Here is a 17,594-nt window from a genome sequence, read left to right as displayed (position 1 = left end):
TCCACAGCACAACATTAATTATACTCTACGCTAAAACAGATATATAATCAGAGCCCTGCACGGAGAAAAATTTATATCCACGGATATAAATCAGTATCTGTGGAACCGCAGGGTTCTCTCGGGAACCGCAGCGGTGAAAGGAGGAGAACGTGGGGCACTGCTCCCAGGAGCCAGCACCCCGCACTGGCAGCTCCTCCCGTGCAGCTGTACTGCCCCCAGCCCCACCCCCATCCCTTTCACGCAGCTGTCTGCATCTCCTGTCTGGGGTCTGTACAGCCACACCAGAGGACAGGGCTCGGGCGGGGGGCTGGCTCCTGGGAGCGGCGGCCCCATGTTCTGTTCCTTTCACCGCTGCGGTTCCCGGGAGAGCCCTGCGGTTCCGCAGATACCGATTTATATCCGTGGATATCCGAATCGGGGGATATAAATTTGTATCCCTGCAGAGCTCTCTAAATAATGTCAATAAATGAGAGTCAGACCTAGTGAAATGTAAAGGTTGATGCTGTTGTTAAGGAAGATTCTCTTAATATTTCTCTCAATTGCAAAAGTTATCATTTGCTTAGCTCTGTACACTAAAAATGGCTCAAGAATCTGTTTGTATATTAAATCTATCCACAAACTACAGGAGTTTAGCTGATGTAGCTGGTAATAAAGATTCTGAATATGAGTTTTCAACATGTATATTTAATAGGTCTCACAGTTTAAGATAAAGTGCATCTTAATCATAGGCACCGACTCTCTGGGTGCTCAGTGGTGGGCAGGAGGCCCTGGGAGGGGGCAGGGGAAGGAAGAGGAGGAGCGAGGGTGGGACATACTTGAGGGAGGGAGTGGAACAAGGTAGGAAGAGGTGCGGGAGGGGGCAGAATGGGGGTGCGAAGAGGCAAAGTGGGGGTGGAGCTTTGGGGGAAGGGGTGGAGTGAGGGCGGGGTTGGGGCAGAGCAGGGGTCGAGACCCCTGGGGAAATTAGAAAGTCAGTGCCCTTGATCTTAACTAATGTATATATTTCTGTACGCTACAGAAAATATAGTTTTGGCTTATGCCTTGAGCAAAATACCTGCAAGCCATCTGAGAAAAATTATTTAAATAGCATTAAAATGGGAAAGAATTTTAAGTAACATCTATCATTCTTTAAATTTTAAATGTTGAACATAAGAACAGCTATACTGGACCAAACCAATGGTCCAGTACCATGTACATTCCCTAGGCCAAGTGGGACATCCATGACCTCCTTTAAAAGACTCATCTGTAGAAGTCATAGAGATATACATAAAAATGGCCAGGATGGACAAGACCAATGGTCCATCTAGCCTAGTATCCTCTCTTCCTACAGAGACCAGTACCAGAAGGAATGAACAGAACAGGGCAATTTAATTGAGTGATCCATTCCACACCATCCAGTCCCAGCTTCTGGCAATCAGAGGATTAGGGACACCCAGAGCATGGGGTTGAATTCCAGGCCATCATGGCCAATAGCTATTGAACTTATACTCCAATATCCTCCATGAACTTATCTAAATTCTTTTTTGAACCCAGTTATCCTTTTGGCCTTCACAACATCCACTGGCAATGAGTTCCACAGGTTGACTGTTCACTGTGTGAAGAAATATTCTCTTATGTTTGTTTTAAACCTACTGCCCATTAATTCCATTGCATGACCTGTGCTTCTTGTGTTTTAGGAAGGAGTAAATAACACTTCTTTATTCACTTTCTCCACAACATTCATGACGTTATAGATGTCTATCATATCGCCCATTAGTTGTCTCTTCTCCAAGCTGAACTGTCTCAGTCTTTTTAATCTCTCCTCATATGGAAGCTGTTCCATACTCCTAATCATTTTTGTTGCCCTTCTCTGTACATTTTCCAATTCTACAGCAAAAGCTGTTTAATCCAGCATGTTGGGAGAATTGGGGGTGCTGGTAAGTGAAAAATGCTGGTTAACTAAGAGGGAGGGAGTTTGGGTGCAGGAGCAGGCTTGGGGCAAGGGGTTGGGGCACAGGAGGAGACTCAGGGTGCTGGATCCACGGGGGGTGTGCTCACCTTGGGTGGCTCTCCACAAGCAGTGACCTGTCCTGGCTGTTCCTAGGCGGAGGCGCGGCAGACGGCTCTGTGCGCTGCCCCCGCCCTGCCCCGAGCACTGCCTCCACCCACAGGGCGCCGCCCCTGCAGCTCCCATTGCCTGCAGTTCCCTGCCAATGGGAGCTGTGGCACTAGCGCTTGGGGCGGGGGCAGCGCGCAGAGCCACCTGCCGCGCCTCCGCCTAGGAGATATTTGCTGCCGGGACAGGTTGCTGCTTGTGGGGATCCAACTGAGGTGAGCGCCTCCCGGATCCGGCACCCCAGAATCCCAACCCCCTGCCCTGAGCCCCCTCCCGCACCCAAGCTCCCTCCCAGAGCCCGCGCCCCACACCCCTTCTCATGCCCCAGCCCTGCATCCCCTCCTGAACCCAAACTCCCTTCCTCTTAATTAACCAGCATTTTTCACTTACCAGCACCCCAAATTCCCCCAACATGCTGGATAAAACAGCTTTGACTGTATTATAACTGAGAACTGGTAGTGGAGATACACAAATGGATAATAGCCTGATGTTGTCTTCTAAAAAGCTGAAATTCTGTTCAGTTACACTGGTGTAACTTTGGAGTACAAATGGAGTTATTCCAGATTTTATACAGGTGTAACTGAGAAATGAATTAGGTTCTAACTATTTACATTTATGTATAATAACAGTAGCTAAGCTGCATTATTTACCATCTTTGAAATAAAAAGCATTTAACAAGAAAACTTGGTGGTCAAGCAGTTCACATAGGTAAGAGTCAGGAATGTCTCAGTAAAGCTTCAAGAAGATAGACAGCAAAGATCAAAATCATGTTTAATGCAAATGTGGAGTAAGAAACAACTGCAGCAAATGGAAAAAAAAATTAGAGTGTAGTCCGACTGATCTGTTATTCCAAAACACAAAGCTAAGTTGAAGACATGAATAAAGCTTTGATGGAGAGCCTTTGAAAGATTAGACACTGTCATGAAGAGGAAAATTGCCTCTCCTTAAAAATACATTTTTTGCACCAATGTTCTAACAGCAATGGCATAAGGAAGCAAAGTTGAAATTTGGGAGGCACAGATTGTGAAAATATTCAGTACTCTGAGTGAAATGGAAAGGAAGGAGAACATACAAATTGACTAGAAACCAACAATGGAGAATAATTTCAAGTTGAGCCACTGTAGAAAACTAACATACATTATAGGGGATCACCCTATTTTCTGGGGAAGTTGGTTTACACAGCATGTGTCATTTTGCAGATCTAAGTTTAAATTAGATATCTGATGTTTTCATGTATTGTATATACCACCAGGAAGGAGACTGGTGTAGTATCCCAACCTCACTGATCTTATCCCATTCTAATTGCCTTGTTCAGTGTAGACTGCATATAGAGGGTAGACAGCCCAGATAAAGTAGGTAGAGAGGCCAGCTTTGTGTGGACATAAAGTCAAGTATGGAGCCACGACTAATATGAGAAGAGCAACATAAAAAAGAAAAGCACAGAATACCTACTATAATCTATTGCTTTCATAGATCAGTACCATTCTAGAAGAATGAATAGATAGAAAAGCTGTTGCTATTAAGTGAAAGAGCTATGTTCCCCTACATTTCTCCCCATAAAATCATCCTCCAAAACCATATGAGAGATTCGCACTTCAGGTTTAGTCCCTTGAGGTGCTCAACTCCCACCGCAGTTGGAAAGGGTGATCGGTATCTCACATGGTTGGGCCCTTCTGTTTTTTAAACATTCCCTTCTGAACGTTTATGTAAAAAAAATCAGGAAGAAAACAATTTACTAAAATAAAAATAAGAGCAGATGCTTATTAACAGGAGATCAATGTTCTGGTCTTTAATGTTTCCATATTCCACCACAACATAATATTTGCTACACTTTGATTTCACTTTGAGCATTGCATTTTCATCATCAGAACTGCCTGCTGTGTGCAGAGATCCAAAGAGAATTTAGAAAGATGCCCATTATTACGGTTTTACACGTAACATGTTGAATTCTATTTTTGTGACTAGAGCGGTGGATTAATTTGAAGGGTAGCTATTAGGATAGTCCAAAAGTATATTCTTAAATTTTCAGAGGCATTTATGATCAGTGCCTCAATGATAAAGGGCCAACTATTATTCCATTTCACAAATCTCAGACTTGACATCATGTTAATTTCAGGCTACAGTCAGAAATGTACAACCTTAGGGAAACTTCCAGCATTAGAATCATGATGTTCCAAGGCCTCAAAAAACGATGTTTTTTCCAGTCTAATTGCATTACTTACAGTCCACAGTCTCAGGGAATAGTAAATAAAAAGTTGGCCATGGTTAAAATGGCTGAGGAAACTTAAAATGTTTTTCTTGGCTATACATCATTACTAAACAATATAGGCTAAGATTTGTAAAATTTTGCATCCTCATCATTTGTACTGCAGTTACATACACAACTGCAATAAGTGTACGTGCATCTTTATCAGTTAGCTGTATTTGCATGACATTTCCTATAATTGCATGCATGGTCATGGTAATTATTCACATGCACATTTGTAAGCGAAGAGTTCAAACAGTCAATCCATTGTCCTCAGCGGGGTTGCATAGGTGTAACATTGGGCAGGGGACTGGCCACATGTGTTCTGCATTTCTATTTTTGCAAAAATCCAGCCATTTGTAATTGAGCAACTTATCTGTGATGTGTTTTTAGATAAGAAAAAGGAACATTGTTTTATTATACACAAACACGCAGATATATTCCTCATTCATAATATTGTACTGGGAAAAAAATAGAACCATGTTTACACATAGGCCTGTGGTTAAATTAGCCTACCTAATTTTAAAGAGAGGCTTAACGATGAGCTCAATTAACCAGCAACCCACCCTTAGGAAAAACAGGTATTCATAGAGTGTTGCTGAACGCCAGTGCATACATTTTAAATGTCAACACATTTTTTTAAAACACGGTTAATGCAAAACTCAGGCCAAGAATTCAATGGCAGTAAGGCAGTTTACAACAAGTGAGGCTCTGGCTCTCACACTGGAATCTGAATTTTTCCACAGTGCAGAGAGTGGGGAGGAGGGTTATTGGCTGTTAAGTAACGGCTCATCCCTAACCAACAGGTTTGCTGAGGTTTGTGAACCTTTGGGTGAGCCTGGATTGAGTTTAAAGTCAACCTTGGCCCGATGTATGGCTTCAGGAGGAAATCATGTGATACCTGGGACTTGGTACTGCAGAGTACAGGTATGGGATGTCATGCATATGTCTATCCATGTCATTGGCAAGGCTCCCATTGGCTTCTGTTGGCACTGGATCAAAGCCTTGAAGTACAAGATAAATAGTGACAGAGACCTTAGGGGAAACTCAGTTCCATACAGATAAACAGGCTATTGTGTACCCACATAATTACTCCTGCCTATTTACAGCTCTTAAGGCCAAAGAGGACAGTGTATCCATCTACTTGGAGTACCGAGGGTTGCACATAAGGCCACATCTCCCACACATTTACTTACCACATCCTTTTTCCTATGCACCCTTCAGAATAAGGGAATAGGTGTCTATGGGTATGTCTACACTGCAATTAGACACCCACAGCTGGACCATGCCAGCTGACTTGGACTAAGGGGCTGTTTAATTGCAGTGTAGACGTTTAGGCTCAGGCTGCAGCCCAGGTTCTAGGACGCTGCAAGGGGCGGGAGGGTCGCAGGGCTTGGGCTGCAGCCCAAGCCCGAACAACTACATTACACTTAATCAGCCCCTTAGCCTGAGCCCCACAAGCCTGAGTCAGCTGGCTCGGGCCAGCTGTGGGTTTTTAATTGGAGCGTAGACATACCCACTGGGGCTTCAGATTCACTGAGCTCAGTTTGGGGACTATGCCTAAGCCCTTACCTTACTTGCACCCCCACACTTGCCCTTTGACTTTCTGCTTCATATGAATCCTGAGCCCAAAGCAAAGCAAAAAAGAAAAGGCTCATAAGCATTGCACACTGGCCCCACCAAGTTTCATAACTACAGTGGACACCACTGAAAATTCAACATTCCCTATCACACAGACTCCTGCAATAGCCTTGGTATCTTAGGCTTAGAAGATACTACAAGAGGAGGTTATTTACAGTAATGTTATGGCCTGAATTAATGTAACATGAATAAATTACATACACCTTACTAAATGTTAAGCCTATTTTGCAGTCACATACAATACTGGTAAAGTATGCATAAGTTGCATCTCAGACTTAGAGGGGGAAAATCACATTGCAAACATACAAAAATTATAATTTTTCCCTATTTCTTTACTAGTGTAGGTTTCTTTGATGCTAATAAACAGAAAATTAGAATGTTCCAGCAATGTGAACCTCCTGAAAGTTAAATCATTGCTATAATAAACCTCATGTTGCTTACATGCTACTTTGTTTTATGCTTGTAATGAGACACTGTGAAAATGCAAGTGAACTTGACCTCACCCTAATCTTTGGACTTGCAGAATGATCTGTGCTTGAAACTTCCTCACATTTCCTTTCATGTGCCAAATCAAGACTGAGACCAATCAAACAAAGCAGCGTGTCCTGATGGCTTGACTCTCAGCTGTCCAGACAGTTAACACTACCTATGGAAAAATTAGACAATCTGTTTTCTTTGCAGACTTACAACTGCTATAGTACTTTATAGGACACTAATTTCCCAACAGTGTATATTTTGAAGCTGACAAGTGTTAAGCTATGATTAAAAAATTCAAAATGAATCCACGTATCTGTCACTTAGTTAACCCCGGTTGCACGGGTGACCACAACTGGAACCCATCTGTCAACAATTTATATAGAAGGTAGGTGCTGCTGAGACCTCATAATGAGGTGAATTGGTTAATTTTCTCATTGCTAGAAGATCAAATGAAGAATTTGACTCAAATAATGTAAAACGGAGATGAGTCTAAAGTAAAGTAGAAGATTCAATTACACTTATCTCAAGGAAAGATCCACAGAGCAATACAGTAAATATGAAAACAAAATCAATGAGTACCTTCAGTTGATGGTGTCCAAGAAGTCATGAGTATTCTGTAGTCCACTCTACTGTTTGAGAAAAATTATTTTATCAATTGCAAAATATTTACCAATACTTAAGAACACACTAACATGCAAAATTCAAAACATTTTCAATAATCACTAGTTACATCAAAAATCTGAAACAGTTGCTTAGTTCAATCTAGATTAAATCCTTATTTGGGATTCCTTTGACCAAAAAAAAGTCCATTTGATGTTTGTGTATAAAAGCTTTCAGCATGCTCTCTTTTTGTTTATTTATCTATGTATTTGTTGGGGCTAGGAGGGAAAGGCCACTTATGATTTGCTCAAAAAACACTTACAAGTATGTGTGTAACTTTCCCACATTCAGAGTTCCACAGGACTACTCACATGCATAATTATGTACCTCAATGTTTAAAGGTTATCACAATACCTGACTTTTTGTAACATGCTATTTTTAATTTTTTTCCAAGAACAGAGTAAGTCATTCAGATAAAGTAAGGAATAGGTTTTACTGGATAACACAAAACACCACTGTATAATCAACCAACAGTACTCCACTACTTGGCTAGTTATTTCATACGGCCAATAATGTCAGAAATGTACTGAATTTAAGCAAATGCAGAATTAAGTATGGGAATCAACTTCAGACTGAGGAAGCATTATTTTTTACCCCAAGAAACAAAAAAGCAGAACAAAACCCAACAACAACACAGTGAACACCCTGTAATTCATTTCCTAATTTAATTATATTTTAGAAGCCACCATTGCATTGCATTTTCTCTCTCCCCCAGCAGTAGCAAGAAAAGGGACAAACTGCAAAACAGAATCCTTTATCTGTGGTTTTGTCTCATAAAAGCCCATGTTAATTTCAATGAAAGCACAAGTGGAGAAGTATAGCAGCTGGCCCTTAAATATATGGAAAAATAGCAGCAGTTTTACTGCCATAAGATTTTTTTTTCCAAGACTTGTAATGCCCATGGTAACATGTGCAAGTTTCTTTAAGGAGGTGCTCTGTATGTATATGTGCAATGCCCAAGTAAATGCTAGGGTTTTTATAAAGCAGCAGAAAAAATGGGTTTGTAAAGTCTTTGTATCTTAAATAGAAAAGGAGTACTTGTGGCACCTTAGAGACTAACCAATTTATTTGAGCATAAGCATGCATCGGTATGCATCCGATGACATGAGCTGTAGCTCACGAAAGCTGATGCTCAAATAAATTGGTTAGTCTCTAAGGTGCCACAAGTCCTCCTTTTCTTTTTGCGAATACAGACTAACACGGCTGTTACTCTGAAACCTGTATCTTAAATGTCTACTAAGTTACCCACATTGATTACAATATCTTACACATTTATCCTCCCCTTTTGAAAAAAATTGGAAATTTAGTTATTTATTTTAGACTAGGGAAGGCAATGGGAGAGATTTTTTTTTTGAAGTTGGGTAGCCATATGCATTCAAATTTGTATATGAAATTATCATGATGTGCAAAAATTGGGTAACAATTGCACGCAAATCAGTAATTAGGTGAATTTGCACACACAGCTGATTTGCACATATATGTACAAGAATTTTTATATCCTTTGCACATTTTTCCTCTGCAGAGTGCGCGATACATGTTTAGGGTATGCCTACACAGCAAAAGATGACTGGTGGCAGCACGTCTCAGAGTTGGTTCCACTGGCTTTGGCTCGCGGGACTCACACTGCAGGGCTAAAAATAGCAGTATAGACATTTAGCCTCAGGATGGAGAAGGAGGGTCTCAGAAACTGGACTCCACCCTTAGTACTAATATTTACACTGCTATTTTTAACTCTGCAGACCCGGACTCTGAGACTTTCTGCCATTTTTTCCCTGTGCAGATGTATCCTTAGATATACAGAGTTGTACTAATTTGGAAGTTACCTAAAATGAGAAATTAAATCCCTTGTTAGAAGTATGACACCAAAATTATGGTGTTAAAAGTTGCTAAAAAAAGATAAAAGTAAATGTGATTAGTCATTTATATATATTAATTAGAACAAATTTTCCAGATGAATTTGTTGCAGTGTTTATTTATGAAAGAAAATGATACCTTTAGATTTAGTAACAAAGTTGTGAAATGTATTTGGATGTTGTCACATGTTTTGGTTCTTTTCCATTTACTTGTACTAATTATAATAAAACACAATTGTGTATATTCTATATAGTACCAACCTATCAAGTTGCCTGGTTGCAATCAGAATATGAGCACATTTTTCCAGATCCTGTGAGAGAAGAATCTTGGAATAACATGAAAAATATTTTAAATTGTCACCTTATGAACTGAAGTGGCTGTTGTTCTTTTACTTCTGATTTTTATAAGTGAAAGACAGACACATGCCATTTCTTCAGGTGCTCTTTATCCATATTGATATATGCCAAGTTAGTTTTTTGTTCTTTTGACATTCAGATCCATTCAAACTCTACAGACTTCAAGACAGAGAGGATCTCTGAAAACTACATATCATACAGGCATAGAAAGAAGTGTTTACAATAAAGTCCTTAGGGGTCAATAGTAAATAAAGTAAAATAATATCTTAGTACTTTATATGTTCTAAGCACTTCACAGACATTAATTAATTCTCAATTGTGGAGCAGCTAGATACACGTAAGTATTAACCCTATTTTACAGATGGGGAAACTGAGGCAAAGGGGAGCTAATAGACTCAAATCCATACTTTGAGTAAGTGGAAGATACTGGAAAGATCATAAAGCAACAAAACCAAGAGGGCAAATGGAAGAAGGTAGGATGTATAAAGAGGCAATACAACAAAAATTTGGGAGCATGCAGGAAGTATGCACAAAGAGAAAGTAAACAGTGAATTTTTCAAAAGATGACACAAAGTCAGCACAACATTGCCCTCTACCTCCTCTCAACTCTGCCAGTAATGTAGGAGATTCACCAGCCCACTCCTCCCACACAGAGTGTCTGAAAGCTTGGGGAGGTGGGTGTTGAACAAGGGACATCCTTACTCTAACACTCACTCATTAAATGGCAACAAACCTTTGTTAACACAGAGTTAAGACTGCCCAGTGAAAGCCTGTGCCCTTCAGAACATCGAGTTCTGAAGTGACTTGTCCAAGGTCACTCAGTAGCCCAATGGCAGAGCTAGGAATAGTCCTAGTCTAGTGGTCTTTCCAGTTGGCCACAGGGTTGCTATGTACTCAGTGATCATCCCCATTCCAGTACATTTTGTTATAATGCAATGGGGATGATGGTCATGCTTTGAAATATTTGCAATATGTAGTTGCTAACAGGGCTGGTGAGAGAAATCTCATCCATGGCCTAAGTCCCAAAATCTTGACAGTTTTACTACATGGTTGTTACAGTAACCTTAAGTGTGAGAGAAGACTGCAGTATTTCTCTTTCTCCACTCCTCCCCCACAACATGTAGTTCCCCCTCCCCCACCATTTCCAGCTCCCCTCCCCTTTCCAGTTCATTAAGCCACTAGTTGGCACTGTGGAAGCTATTAACATGTAAGAAGTTGCTCCTTGTTGTCTCCTGCCCTATACTGCTGCAAATAAATATCACAAGCAGCAGCTTACTGGAGGGCCACAAACTACCTTGCTTATGTAGCCCAAGCTGCACGCTGAGCTGGGCCCGTTGCTCCTACTACCCACCCCCAGCTGGGACTTCTGCCCCTGCTTCAGCCAGGTTTCCCCAGCCATGCTCCAGGCCCACTCACTCCTCCCCTCCTCCAAACTAGCCCCCCCACTCTGGCCAGTCCCCCACCTGACACAGGGGTGTTGTATATCTTCACTATTTATTTTCTGGATTTCAGATGTTTAAATTTGCATTACCTTCAGTTCACCCAGATCCAGGCTCACGTGGAGGAACAGGGAGAGGGGCTCAGACACTCCAGAGAGGGCGGAGTGGAAGAGGGCCTTGGGCCCCCCAGATCCTGCACACACAGAAGGGGGAAAACATGAGGCTGACAGACAGGCACCCATGTCTTATTGTCCTCCAGTCCACCTGACAATCACCCCTATGTGTACTCATTACCCCCTCATCTGAGCTCCCCAACCCTCTCATCTTCCCTACCACCAGCCATCCTCGTTCATACCCCTCCTGTCAATGAAGTCTCAGTTTGGAGAGCTGGGGTAAGGAAGGAAGATGATGGGCAAACCCTGGAAGCTGGAGAGATAAAGAGAACATGAGCCAAAACACATGTCATAGTAAAAGGTGTGGGGCGGAAAAGGGGAAATTTCAACTCTTCCAGTCCTTGTTTGGAACCTAACAGCTCTGGTTAATGCTACTTTACCTGTCCCTTGCCTTTCTTCATGCAGCATGAGCCAAATTCTGCCTTCAGTTGCTCACGTGCAACCACACTAACTTGGATGACCCTGGTTAATGGAAGAAACCCTGTTTTAAGGGTTTTGTTAGATGGTAAGAATAAAGCAAGATCCTTTTGCTGTCTGAGATTTAACTTAAATAATACATATCACTAAGGGCCTCTTACAGAGTTGGATTCTGCTCCCACTGAAGTCAAAAGCAAATCTTCCAGTTAGCTTCCAGAAGGAGAAGCATCAGGCCATTTGTCTATAAATGGTGCACAGAGAACAAAGCAAACTAGCAAAAGTGTCCTCCATCACCTGATGAGCACTGGCTGACCCAGTTGTGGGTCAGGGACATATACATTTTTAATTTAAAAAGCTATGTCAGAAGGATTACTTGATTCTTGATATAGCATTTAAGTAAATCTACATATCTGTCAAAACCAACTCCAGAGACTAAGTGGGAGGATGGAATTAATACAGTGGCAAAAGTTAATTTTACATTAACATTGATCACAAATTGGGTTCTGGTATTTTTTTTTTAAACTCAATGTATACTAAAATTATTCTTTTGTTAATCAAAAAAAGTATCCTTTTTGGAAATAATATATTCCTGCTGGATCTTAAATTTCTTTTGCTACGATTACATTTTGTACTTCATCCAAGGAAGCTCAAAAAACTGTACAAACTGTGTTATTTGGAATATTATCTCACTCTTAAAGGGACTGAAAAGTAAAACCAAACGAGAGCCATAAGGTTATTTCACTATAACCATACTTACTCATTGCACGCCTTCCTCATGCAGCAGATGTTTCTTGGAAAGATAGGCTTGTTGCTTTCCAGAATGCTACTTGATGCTTAATGTCATTCACTGATGAAAAAGCCATCTCTTTTGTAGCAAATGATTAATGTGCTACACGATTTTTGCAGGAGAACAGGAGCCATGTATCTTACAGAAACTTTTTAAAAAATAGTTCTGCTGGCTTTGAAGTTTAGACGCAAGTATGCGCCTGGGTGGTGACTGATAACCCCATCTAAAAGCACGCTTTGACCGTCTGCTCATTGGGTCAGATGTTTTTCCTATTAAATGGTCTCTACAGAATGCCCCAGAATTCAAGCACTGAAGACATACAGGAAGAGTGTGTATGGCCTAAATAAGTCCTTTTTAAAATTAACTGACTCTTGCTGTTCAATTTATTCTCACACCACAGTCTAGGGCTACAGAAACTCTCTCTCACAAAGCCACTTTGCTGTCTCTCCAGGATGATTTTTGAAATGGTGACAAATGTTGTTAGGAAATTATCTCTAGCTTCATGTTTCAAGAAAATTACAGCATGCAGAGTAGGGAAGCTGGTCAAAAAATAGGTCTGTTACTGTTTTTGTTGGGGGAAAATGTTGCAAAATGTAAACTGTAAAGCATGTGTTAAATAGAGTGGGCCTGCTATATCATATACAAGTGAAAGATGTGCACAGGCCAGTGGATTTGGATCTGGGAGAACTGAAGATACTGGAGAAACTGATGGCAGCTCACAGTAATGGGTCATATTTTGCCTCTTGGTCTTCCCCATTGTGTCAACAGTGATTATATAATGATCCTGCAAGCCGATTTTTAAATCTATTATACACCAATAGTACACCAAATCAGCATATAAGTGTAGGTGTGTGCAAATAAGCTGGAAGAACAGAATCCTATCCCGACCCATAAGCACACCATGGAGCAGCCGTGCAACTCTTCTGTAGCTGCTGCCTCTTCCCATCACTTATGTTTGGGTGCGGGGTTTGTTTTCGTTTCTTTTGTTTACAGCCACTGGTTCTAATTAAGAGTATATCCAGGGGGGCCCTCCCCTATGTTCCTCTCCGCACTACTTTATACAGAGTCAATTTGAAGCCAGCTTCCATGGCACGCAAAGTATACAGAATGTCAACCCCATGCCTAACGATTTAGAGTGCTCTTGCTTATAAGTGTTTCATACCTTAAAAAAAAATAGCAACAGACATGGTGGATTTCCATATAATCCTATCAGGGCCATATTGTGAACCCCTTACTCCCGTTGGTAAGCAGGTAATTACAAGAGCAGAGTAACTCAAGTTAATGGGACTCATCATGCTAGTGGTTGTAAGAGGTTTGCAATCTGGCCCTAAATGACTAATTAAATAATGAATCAGAAAGGGACTGAAAAACTTCCATTATATTAGCTCCATTTTCTACAAAAGAGCCACAAATCTGATTTTAAGAAAGGAAAGAAAAAATGAAACCCTTTTAATATAGAAAATATATTAACATGTATTTAAATTAAAAATTGATTCTAGACATAATGTATCTGTGGTTAGGAAATGAAGCATTTAAATGAAGTAAATTTCAAAAGAGATGAAATGTGGCATATAATAGAGTTGCTGGAGGCAGCATTCTTAAGCTGACCAGACTTAAGTGTGATTATTTCGGTGTCCTACTGATAGGATTTTATTTATTTATTTATTTTAAAGATTTTTTTTTCAAGAAACTTAATTTCATAAGTTGTATTTGAAATCTAATTTCAGGATCAATTACTTTCTGTATCACTGGGTGGTTTCATGAAAAAAATATATTCATAGTAATGCAAATTTCATGTGTTTAGATTTTATTTGAATGCCTAATGAGGAATATGTGCAAACACAACAGACTAAAAGTGTTAGTGTTTCTCTGGGTTGAATGAACAGGGATCAGCTAATACAGTAGTATCAAAATAGACTATGTCTTGCTTGATAGACTGACTAGGTGTGTCTAATATTTTTGTGACTTCAGGGGGTGGAAATGGAAACAGGCATCCAAGATGTAAGGGCAGTTTTCTATGCACTTTAGCTGTGGGAAATATTTTTTGAAGGTGGGTGTGTCACTCCCAATTATGCCACTAAAATAAAGCACTTCTCTTTTTTCAGTGATATATTCAAACTGTACAAATATCCTTTGTAAAAACATGTACGACAAAATCTAAGTATTTAATTTTTATAAGACAATTTTTTTCACACATTTCCAAAAAAAATCTACTATTCTTAGATGTTTTTAGGCTGTAGAAATGCACTACAATGCTCTCCAGCAGATGAATATATATGCAACATGAATATATATGCAACACTTAGATCAGTGCTGAAGAAGGGAAAGGTACAACAACAAAGATTCAAACACTACACAGTTTGGATATGAAAAGCAAAATATGACTTGATATGCAGAGCACTTGGCACATGATTTGAGAGGACAGTCCCACAGCTATTTAAAATAAATAATGAAAGGGTTACATGAAATAGAAAATCTTAGCTGGTACTGCTGGATTGATGTAATATTAAAATAAACTGAGTGAGTCAAAGTCTTCTACATAACTATATCCTGTTTTTTCCCCTCCAAAAATATTTTCTCTTCTGGATCTATTATAAATATTTATTATGATTCTATTGTTAGCTACCATGGAATTATAGATTTAATAAAATATCTTAGAAATTTAACTAAATATTATGAGGGCTGTTGATTAATCACAGTTAACTCAGTACTAACTAAAAAAAGTAATCACAATTAAAAAAATTAATTGCACTGTTAAAAAATAGAATACCAATTGAAATTTATTAAATATTTTTGGATGTTTTTCTACATTTTCAAATATATTGATTTCTATTACAACACAGAATACAAAGTGTACAGTGCTCACTTAATATTATTTTTATTTCAAATATTGCTCTGGAAAAATGTATAAAAGAAATAGTAGTTTTCAATTCACCTCATACAAATATTGTAGTTCAATCTCTTTATCGTGACAGTGTAACTTACAAATGTAGATTTTTTTTGTTACATAACTGCAGTCAGATATGAAACAATGTAAAACTTTAAGGACTTCAAGTCCACTCGGTCCTACTTCTTGTTCAGCCAATCGCAAAGACAAACAAGTTTCTTTACGTTTACGGGAGATACTGCCGCCTGCTTCTTATTTATAATGTCACCAGAAAGAGAGAATAGGCATTCACATGGCACTTTTGTAGCTGGCATTGCAAGATTTACATGCCAGATATGCTAAACATTCGTATGCCCCTTCATGCTTTGGCCGCCATTCCAGAGAACATGATTCCATGCAGATGATGCTAGTTAAAAAAATAATGAATTAATTAAATTTGTGACTGAACTCCTTGGGGGAGAACTGTATGTTCCCCGCTTTGTTTTACCCACATTCTGCCATATATTTCATTTTATAGTAGTCTCGGATGATGGCCCAGCACATTTGTTTTAAGAACACTTTCACAGCAGATTTGACAAAATGCAAAGAAGGTACCAATGTGAGATTTCTAAAAATACCTACACCACTCGACCCAAGGTTTAAGAATCTGAAGTGTCATTCAAAATCTGAAAGGGATTAGGTGCGAGCATGCTTTCAGTAGTCTTAAAAGAGCAACACACTGACACGGAAACTACAGAACCCGAACCATTAAAAAAGAAAATCAACCTTCTGCCAGTGGGATCTGACTCAGATGATGAAAATGAACATGCGTCAGTCCGCATTGCTTTGGATCATTATCAAGCAGAATCCATCATCAGCATGGAAGCATGTCCTCTGGAATGGTGGTTGAAGCATGAAGAGACATATGAATCTTTAGCGTATCTGGCCCGTAAATATCTTGTGATGCCAGCTACAACAGTGCCATGCGAAGGCACCTGTTCTCATTTTCAGGTGACACTGTAAACAAGAAGCGGGCAGCATTATCTCCTGCAAATTGTAACCAAACTTGTTTTGTCTGAGCGATTGGCTGAAGTAGAACTGAGTGAACTTGTAGACTCTAACATTTTCCATTGTTTTATTTTTGAATGCAGTTATTTTTTTTACATAATTCTACATTTGTAAGTTCAACTTTCATGATAAAGAGATTGCACTACGGGACTTGTATGAGGTGAATTGAAAAATACTGTTTCTTTTGTTTTTTACAGTGCAAATATTTGAAATAAAAATAATACTAAAAAGTGAGAACTGTACACTTTGTATTCTGTGTTGTAATTGAAATCAATATATTTCAAAATGTAGAAAACATCCAAAATGTTTAAAGAAACGGTATTCTATTATCGTTTAACAGTGCGATTAATCTCACAATTAATTTTTTTAATCGCTTGACAGCCCTAAATATTATATAAGAAAAAATGCTCAAGGAAATCCCAAAGAGGCTAAGGAAAACTATAATGCAAAAGAGAGAGAAAGAAAAAAACCAAAACCTTTATTTAAAAAAACAAGCAAACTATGGGGAAGTTTGCTATTAAACCATTATATGATACAAATAAATACTGCAACAGTATAAGGAAGCTGATCATACATCTCCCTTCTAAAACCTTTAGAGGCTGTTGTTGGTTTAGTACCTACAGCCTTGAAAGAACTAGCATAGCTGGGGAATATGAGACTTGAAGAGGAAACTACATCGCAGAGTGTAGAGGTGAAACAGAAGAACTTATGACACCCACACACAGACACAAATTCCACAGTCACTTCCTTCAATATTGTCCCAGTGGGACCATTCACATGTGTAGAGTTACTTATGTGCATTTGTGTTTGCAAGGATGGGGCCTGGGATGTCTGGGGCCTTTATATCTTATTAACTATCTGAATCTGTAGGGGGGAAAAAAAGGTCACTTAATTTTCTAGACTTAAGAGTACAAAGGGGGAACAAAAGCAAAGTAGTACCAGAGGCCCCGATGCAGCAAATACTAATGTACATGCTTGACTTTTTCTGAAGTCAATCAGAAAAAAAAAATCACCCAAACTTGCAATTGAAGTCAATTAGACTCCGCACATATTTAAAGTTAAGCCTGTGTACAAGTGTTTGCATGATAAGGACCATATATTTTAAAGACTTCTATGATTTTTTATGGTACTTATTCATGTTTTTCTTAATGACATGCTAAAAAGGTAAAAACAGTAATAATGTGACTACAATTACTGAGATAATTACATATTTCTGCCACCACCACCACATCAGCGGCTGGGGGAAATTGATGGGGCAGGTGGTGAAAGGGTGACAGTCCCAGCAGCAAGGGAGGGAGACTCTTGCCAAGGGATATAGGTAGCTTGTCCCACTGGGAGTCTCTGGCACCTATTGGCTAGCCTGGGGAGACGGGTGATGATTGGTCAGCATTCCCCAGCTCCCAGGAGTTAGCCTGAAGCAGGGGCCATGCAGAGCCTCTTTTGGCTCCGTTCCAGCAGGTTGATAACTGGCAAGATTGTGATCATCATGCAGTTGTTTTTTTTTTTTTTTGAAGTA

Source organism: Lepidochelys kempii, chromosome 10 (genome assembly GCF_965140265.1).
Source record: "Lepidochelys kempii isolate rLepKem1 chromosome 10, rLepKem1.hap2, whole genome shotgun sequence".
Lineage (NCBI taxonomy): Eukaryota > Metazoa > Chordata > Testudines > Cheloniidae > Lepidochelys > Lepidochelys kempii.
The sequence above is the reverse complement of the archived record's forward strand: the minus strand, read 5'-3'. Positions refer to the sequence as shown.